A 7,588-nucleotide genomic window follows, 5' to 3' on the forward strand; every position below is an offset into this window, starting at 1 on the left:
AAGGGAGTCAGCGAAATGAATTAATCATTATGGTAGCCTTAAAGGAGACATGGAATATGAAGATAAGGGGAGTTGGAAATTAATGCTGTGGTTCCACGGTTTAAATGGATGGTAATTTTCTTCCTCCATTGAATAGACCAGTGGCGTACCTAGGATTTTCCTAAGGGGGGGCAAATTCGTCCGCCCAAAAAACTTGACAAGCAAAAAAAAATCATCAAGTTCAAAGGAGGGGGCCACTTGTGGCTCGTCGGGGATCAGTTGTGACTCGTCAGGGGGGTAGTCTGCCCCCTCCCCCTTAGGTACGCAAGTGGAATATACTATGGTATTCTGTTAAAAATAGTGGTCTGACCAGTGTCAATATTTCTGAATGAAAACAAGCAAACAAGTTGGCTGGTGTGAAAACAGACACATCAAAGAAACAAATCAATGAAAGTTTGGGGGTAAGGAACAAATGCTACGAAACTTAGGAGCATTTGAATGTTGAGAACGCTAATGGTGTCGGCATCCTCACATTGGAAATTCGACCAAGAGGTGTAACGTCACACTTGTAGAACTCTCCCATTTCTTTAGCATATACTTAAAATCTCATATTATCACGTCTCTCGGCAGATCAGGTGTTCTTTTCATGGGAGCACATGTAGTAAAGTTCCACAAAATAAATCCTTGACATAGAGTTTGTTCAATCATTTGAATGAGCCAAAATTGATCTTTTGAGGACATTATTTTCAGAGTACAAAAGATCGAGTTGTACTTGTGTGGCATTACAAATCCTGCTCCCATTGCAAATTGGAGGATCCTCATAGCGTTATTGATTTTGATAGTCAAAGGATCATAACTTTCCTGTTGTTTGTCCAATTGTTCACAAATGGTCATTGATTCTTACTCGTTGACTTTGATCTGTTTTCCACAAGCTAACTCGTTCCAAGGGTTTCATTCTCAAATGATATCAGACAGAGACGGTGATGGGCCGCAACCTCTTATCGCGGTTAACCAATCGAAGCTAGATTTCTTTAGTTAGGTCAAGTCCGCTCGTTGAAGTAGTTCCAATGTGGTTGATCAATACAAATATGGAGAAAACATACATGTTCACACGAGGTAATACTTTTGATATCAACTTCGATAAATATTGGCTATCGTGACATTACATCAGTAACAACGTGGAGGTGCCGTGGCCGAGTGTTCTAAGGCGCCTGGCTATACATGGAAAGTCCGGGGTTCGATCCCCGGCCGCGGCACCTATGCCCGTGAGCAAGGCATTTAATCTACAATGCTCTTTTATCCTGCTTTCAAATAAATGGAAATGCTATATGCATTACTGGTAACTAGGTCTGCACTTGTTAAAAAAAAGTTGGTAACAACGTGAAGCGTTGTTGATTAGTCTCCGGACTTTGAAACAGAGGGTCGTGGGTTCGAATCCCAGCCATGGCGTAATTTCCTTCAACAAGAAATTTATCCACATTGTGCTGCACTCGACCCAGGTGAGGTGAATGGGTACCCGGTAGGAGTTATACTTTGAACGCTTTAGCGCCTATTAATATGGCGGCTTGGCTACAGCCGGGGTAATAATATGACACCAAGTATCAAAGCGCAGTTGAGTATAATGCACATAGTAACTGCGCTATATAAACTGACATATTATTATTTGTATTTACGATAAGGCTTGCTATGTTACAGAAAAGTACGTTTCATTTTTATTATCAAACTAGATAACCTTTATTGTTCTTACTATGAGTTTATATCTTTCTGGCAATTAGCCGAGACGGATTCTAAAGAGCAATTCTAACTCATTCTACTAGTGTGCATAGCAGTGTCGTACACAATGGGGGTTTTAGGGCAGTTGATTATACCCCCCCCCCCCCCCCCCCCCCAAACAAAAAAACCAAAAAAAAAATTTTAAAAAAAAATAAAGGTAGAAAATAAAATTCTATTTTCATTTCTAAAAGAGCCCTTTTTCTCATATAAACTGGCCCCTATTTTCTAACACATTTTAATACCTAACGTGAATTTTAAGTGTTATGTATATACTGTAGTTATATTCTATAGGATACCATACGTATATTCTCAATATATATTAATAAAGAGGCATAATCTTAAAGCTAAGATGCTGTCGGATGAACTCGACTCATCTGTCACGTAGTAACTCATGTCTTCAAAGATAATGTCAGATACGAAAGAAATCGAATAGGAGCGATCAAGCGCTTATCTCTTCACGGTATTCCTGAAGCAAGCGTCGAGATTATAAGGTCGCTCGAGAGCGGTAATGGAGAGATTGCGAGAGTCTTTCATTGATCTTCGGCAAAACATTTTCACCCGATGTTTTCCTCGTGTTACAAGGGGATGCGATCCAGAGGCGGTGCGGTGCGTAAAAGGGTATGAGGGATGCAGGGGTGCTGGGAAGAATATTACAGCATTACCGGGGTGTCCCTATTGATCTTGCAAAAAAGGAATGTCGAACTTTCGTCGGGTATCTATCTACAACCGGGTTCCGTAACAAAGCTATCATGTCTTAAATCGTAACTGACGAAGGGTGATTGTAAGAAATGTGAGCCAATGATAAATATTTCAATGGTTAACACTCCATGAGGGTGATGTGTCCAACCAGCGGCGTACCCGGGGTTTTCCAATTGCTGCTTATTTTTTTTTACCTTAAAGTGATTGGTTAACATTGGTTTGACTTTTAAAAAATCTGAGCTAGAAGGTCACACTTGTCACCTGTGTCTGTGATATTTTATAAAAATGAAGTCCAGAATAAATTGCGTTCGAAAATAATTATATAGTGCTTCGAAAATTGAAATATAAAGTGACCAGAAACTCCATCTTAATTTCATCCCATACCCTTATATGTACTATTTAGGCGTCTATAAGACGCCTATTTACAAAATCGGGGTTTGCCTTGTAGTTTCAGCTTTTCATTCTCAATAAAGGGTGTTTTCAGGGTTTATTAGTTCTAATACATGGACTTGTACCCATGTTTCATCTTGGTTTGAGAATTTTTTAAATCGGCTGCTCACAAAGTTCAACAATACCTTTAATGGACAATAATATTTCCAACATTGAGCAAAATACTGCCCCAAAATTGGTTGGACACATTACCCTCGTGCTGGTTAAAAGTTACCCAATATTTTTTTTTTACAGTGAATGTGATTTAGGGATAGATTTCAAGCTCTTATATTCCAGGTCCCTTGTCACCTCGGTGAAAACAATGGGCAAAGTAAAAGAGTTCTCCTCCCTTTAAAGTTCATCTTGGTGAAACCATGGTGAAAAAAAACCTACCTAAACGAGGATGTGACAGAGGGTCGAAGCTTTTTTAGGTCTGCTATCCAATCACTTAGACCAATCAGAGCTAATCACGTGTGATTATCGGGTCTCTCCTCCCGTCTACCTCATCTGCGATCAAGCTTCTGTCTCGATGGAGCTGAAAATCGGAGCAGAAGAAGAAGTATGATGACAGTTTCCGTCAGGACGTAATTCGTCACGTCGCCATTCAGGCTTGTGTAACTCGAAGAGAGAGAGAGAAAAAAAATCACTGTTTTTGTTGGTGAATTTGCGTGTTCACAGCTATGGTTCCTTTTTCTGCGGTCGCGGATGGCGTATCTTTGGTAACTGGTTCGGGTCAATGAAGTGATTGTCGCCCTTGAGGAGTTGATTTCAGGCAAACTGGTTACAAAAAAACACATTTGGTTATTGATCCTAGCAATTTCATTTCAAACGGCATGTTCTGGCCCGATGTTGTGGGCATGCTTGGGTCATAATGCAAGCACTCTACAAGTTGTCAGAACTGGACATGCTGGTAGGAGATGGGTACATGCATTAATATCTCTGTCATAATTGACAGGCGTGTGGGTTGTGGGCGTAATTTATTTTTGGTCGTGTGCACCAGGTATCATAAGAGTATAAAGACATAGCTAATAAAACAATTGAATTAATTTAATTGAATTGATTAACATCCCAGATCAATTCGTATTTGAAAGAATCTGTTTAGTTTAGATAGGCTTATAGTATATAAACAGTTTTTGAATCTGCATTGAGGCTCTTTTATATGAGAATACCTGCTGATTGCAAAAATAACTGTTTTGTGCTGTTTGTATGGAAGTGTCCTCGGTTGTGTGTTTCTTCCGGCTCTGCTCTTCTTTGCCAGCTGAATATGTTTGGTTTAGGCGGATACATTTCCAAGCTAGCTTCTTCTCATTTCAAAGTTCTGCTCAACACATCATTCCATAAACCCAGTGCTAACCTCATCAACTCCTAAATGAGATTTGAGTAGAAATTCATTACCCCAGTCAATACTCAAATGGAAACATAGTGATGTACCAGACCGCGAATTTGTTATTTTCGAAAATTCCCTCCCCCCCCCCCCCTCTTTTGATTCCCAAAACACGTCGACGATCTAAGTGTTTGACCCACTTCCCAGAATACGCGGCATCTCTTCTATTCCCCAACAAGAATGTTCTTCAAGGAAACCGTGCCGAAGAAAGCGATTTGAAATATGCCGCTAATGGCAGCTTATCATTTTACAAGCTAGATGATTTAATTCCATATTTTGAGGAAGATTGTCGGATAACAGTTTTGTAGAAAGGCAGACAGGGTGGTTCTAAAGAGAAAAACGTTAGTGCCGTTGTTGGTGTTGTTTGTATGGCTGGGGAGATCATTAGTTTTTGCTTCTTGTCCATAACCATAGTAACGTGGCCCTGGGAAGCGGGCGGGGTGCTGGGTGGGGGGTCTTCCACGACCGTGTTTTTTTTATTTTACATAAAAGTAGGAGTTTATTTCGAGAACACCATAGTAACAATCGATGTTAAGTTGGATTACAATATTGGCCTACCTCTTTGGTTTAATATTTTATTTGATACTTATATATATATATATATATATATATATATATATATAATATATATATATATATATATATATATATATATATATATAAAGTAAAGAATATAATGCTATAAGGGGAAGTGCAGTATATGTATAATGTAAGATTTCAGCAATGTTTTTTTTCTCCTTTTTTCATACATTATAACGTAGGTCTACCATTCTTAATCTCATAAAGTGTTATGCTTTTATTCAAATTACCACTAAACAATATATTACATTCTCGTTTTTCACCTGGAAGGTAAAACGCATTATTAAGTCTCAGGAGTAACACTATCCACTGATAATCACTATATTATCGCTGAATAGGCCTATATGCTGTATATTTATAATGATATGGGGGAAGAACTGGGCTTTTCCCGTGTAAACATGTTTTTGATCATCGATTTTTTTTTGTCGCTCAGGGGCAGATATGATATTTCATCAATTACTCCGCTCCTCCTGGTAGGATATTTCAAGTTGGGATTAAAAAGGGTCAAAGAAAAGTTAAGACTGGCATTGTTATTGAGGTATGGCTAAAAAATGAAATCCAAGGCGACTGAACGAAGATTTAGGAGATTTATTGCAGCTGGTTTATCTGATTAATATGTCAATTACTTTATCGCTTATATTGATTTATTTTTATCTGATAAACGTTCTACCATTTTCAGTCCAAATAGTGAAACCCCGACCAATCCCTACCCCCCCCCCCCCCTCCTCTACATTGATGAACCAAAAATGATAATAATTAACGACTACCACATGCAGATAATGACTTTATTGTAATATTTTATTGAATTATTTGTATCTCTCTCTCTCCCTTCTTCCCCTCTCTCTCTCTTCTTATTCTCTCTCTCTCCCTCTCTTTCCCCACCCCCTCTCTCTCTCACACACACACACACACAAACAGACACACACAAACTCGTTGTCCCCAGTTGACTTTGTTGGTCCTTTTCTCTTTCTCTCTTCGCCTCTCTTTAATTATCGTTTACAGATAGCACATCAGCTTCACTTTGAACTTGCAAGATTTCAGTATCATCTGGCTTTAGGAAGGGATCAGACTTCAACCCTTGCGTCTTCGTCGATTCAGTCGAGGTGATGGACTCTTTTTCTGGAACGTAACATCAACATCTCCTTCCGATATAGCGTGATACGACACTCAGGAAGAGCGGATTCATTTGACGTCTTATACCATTTCAAGCATGATGAAACATATCGAAAGAAGTTCTTCTTATTTTTTTTATCCGCCAATTCCTTGGAATTATTCAACTATGTACTGGACTTTTGATATATATATTTAACGTACATCTATGCCAATGTTTTGACAATGAATTTCTCGAATGAATTTGTTTCCGAGTTTCATTTAAAAGCTCTAAAACGTAAGACGAGACATAATGAAATGTTATACTGTAAAGTTGTTTAGAAACTGTTATCATTGTGTCCACCTTTTAATCAACATAGATTTTATTTTAGAATGTGTAACATCGACAATGTGACTCTAGGTGTATAATTGCCCAAGCCGACTTATCGAAACTTAAATGTCGTAATGTCAAGTTAGTATAAGATCCAGAAGATCGGCATGATGGCAACTACGGTTCCATGACATTAACTCCGGCGACAAATGCTCCGCTGTAAATTACACACATTGTTAGAATAACCAACTTCAACTCTGGAGTTAACACCATACCCTATCCTAAACCTAACCGTAAACCTAACATAAAACCCTATGGCAACCCTCACCTTAATTATCTTAAACGAAATAAAACCCGGAACAAATGTCGTGTCACCGCAACTACAGGTGTACCTGGTGAATGTAACTTTAAGACGTTGACCTGGCAAGGTACACTTTAAAAGACTGCGGTGTTAAAACTGACACCAATTGGTGTTAATAGAGGACCACACCCTGAGGTGTTAAAATGTCACCCTAGAGATTGTACATAATACCAAAGAGTAACAACAAAAGGTTTTGTAATAACACCTATAGATGTAAAACTAACACCACCAATTTAACACCGGTGTAAAATAACTGGTGTGGTCCTCTATGTACACCGGTTAACACCACAGTTTTTGCTGTGTACCTTATGTCACAATATCGACTAACTGTCGAATAATAAGTCGACATAACACGGATATCAACTCGACAAGTTGACAACACATACTATCTTGTAATGTCGTCAACTACACTGTAAAAACTGTGATGTAAAAACTGACACCAATTGGTGTTAATAGAGCACCACACCCTGAGGTGTTAAAATTTCACCCTAGAGATTGTACATAACACCAAATAGTGTAAATGTAACAACCAAAGGTGTTGTAATAATACCTGTAGGTGTAAAAATAGCACCACTAATTTAACACCGGTGTTAAAGAAGCGGTGTGGTCCTCTATGTACACCGGTTAACACCACAGTTTTTGCAGTGTACAATGGCACTATAAAGCTTCCATATTCGTCTTTTCATATCTTGTTTTACTTTTATCCTCTCTTTTTGGGGGGATGTTTGTACGATTGAAAAGCATAAATGACAGACGGTCGGGTAAAAATATTGTGGTATCGTGTTCAGAGATTCTTAAGAAGGCCTGAAATAAAAACCTTTCAAGAATATTGATGGCCTGAAGTTTGAGACGATGAGAAAATGACAAAAGGAGTTGGATATGCTCTAGGGTATTCTTTTTTTGTCAAGTTTTAAGGCCTCGGGGAAGAGAGGGACGGGCTTTCGTGATGATTAGAAACTGAACA

The 7,588-nt window shown here is 38.7% G+C and overlaps 1 long non-coding RNA gene across 1 annotated transcript in view; it reads left to right on the forward strand.

Annotated features, from left to right (window-relative positions):
• The window catches only part of LOC121426754, a 39,262-nt gene extending 32,169 nt beyond the window's left edge, over positions 1 to 7,093 (forward strand). The window contains exon 3 of the long non-coding RNA XR_005971623.1: positions 5,846 to 7,093. This is a non-coding gene — a long non-coding RNA (uncharacterized LOC121426754). The remainder of the gene's footprint in view (positions 1 to 5,845) is intronic.
• Positions 7,094 to 7,588: the final 495 nt, after the last annotated feature.

Source organism: Lytechinus variegatus, chromosome 13 (genome assembly GCF_018143015.1).
Source record: "Lytechinus variegatus isolate NC3 chromosome 13, Lvar_3.0, whole genome shotgun sequence".
Taxonomy (NCBI): Eukaryota; Metazoa; Echinodermata; class Echinoidea; order Temnopleuroida; family Toxopneustidae; genus Lytechinus; species Lytechinus variegatus.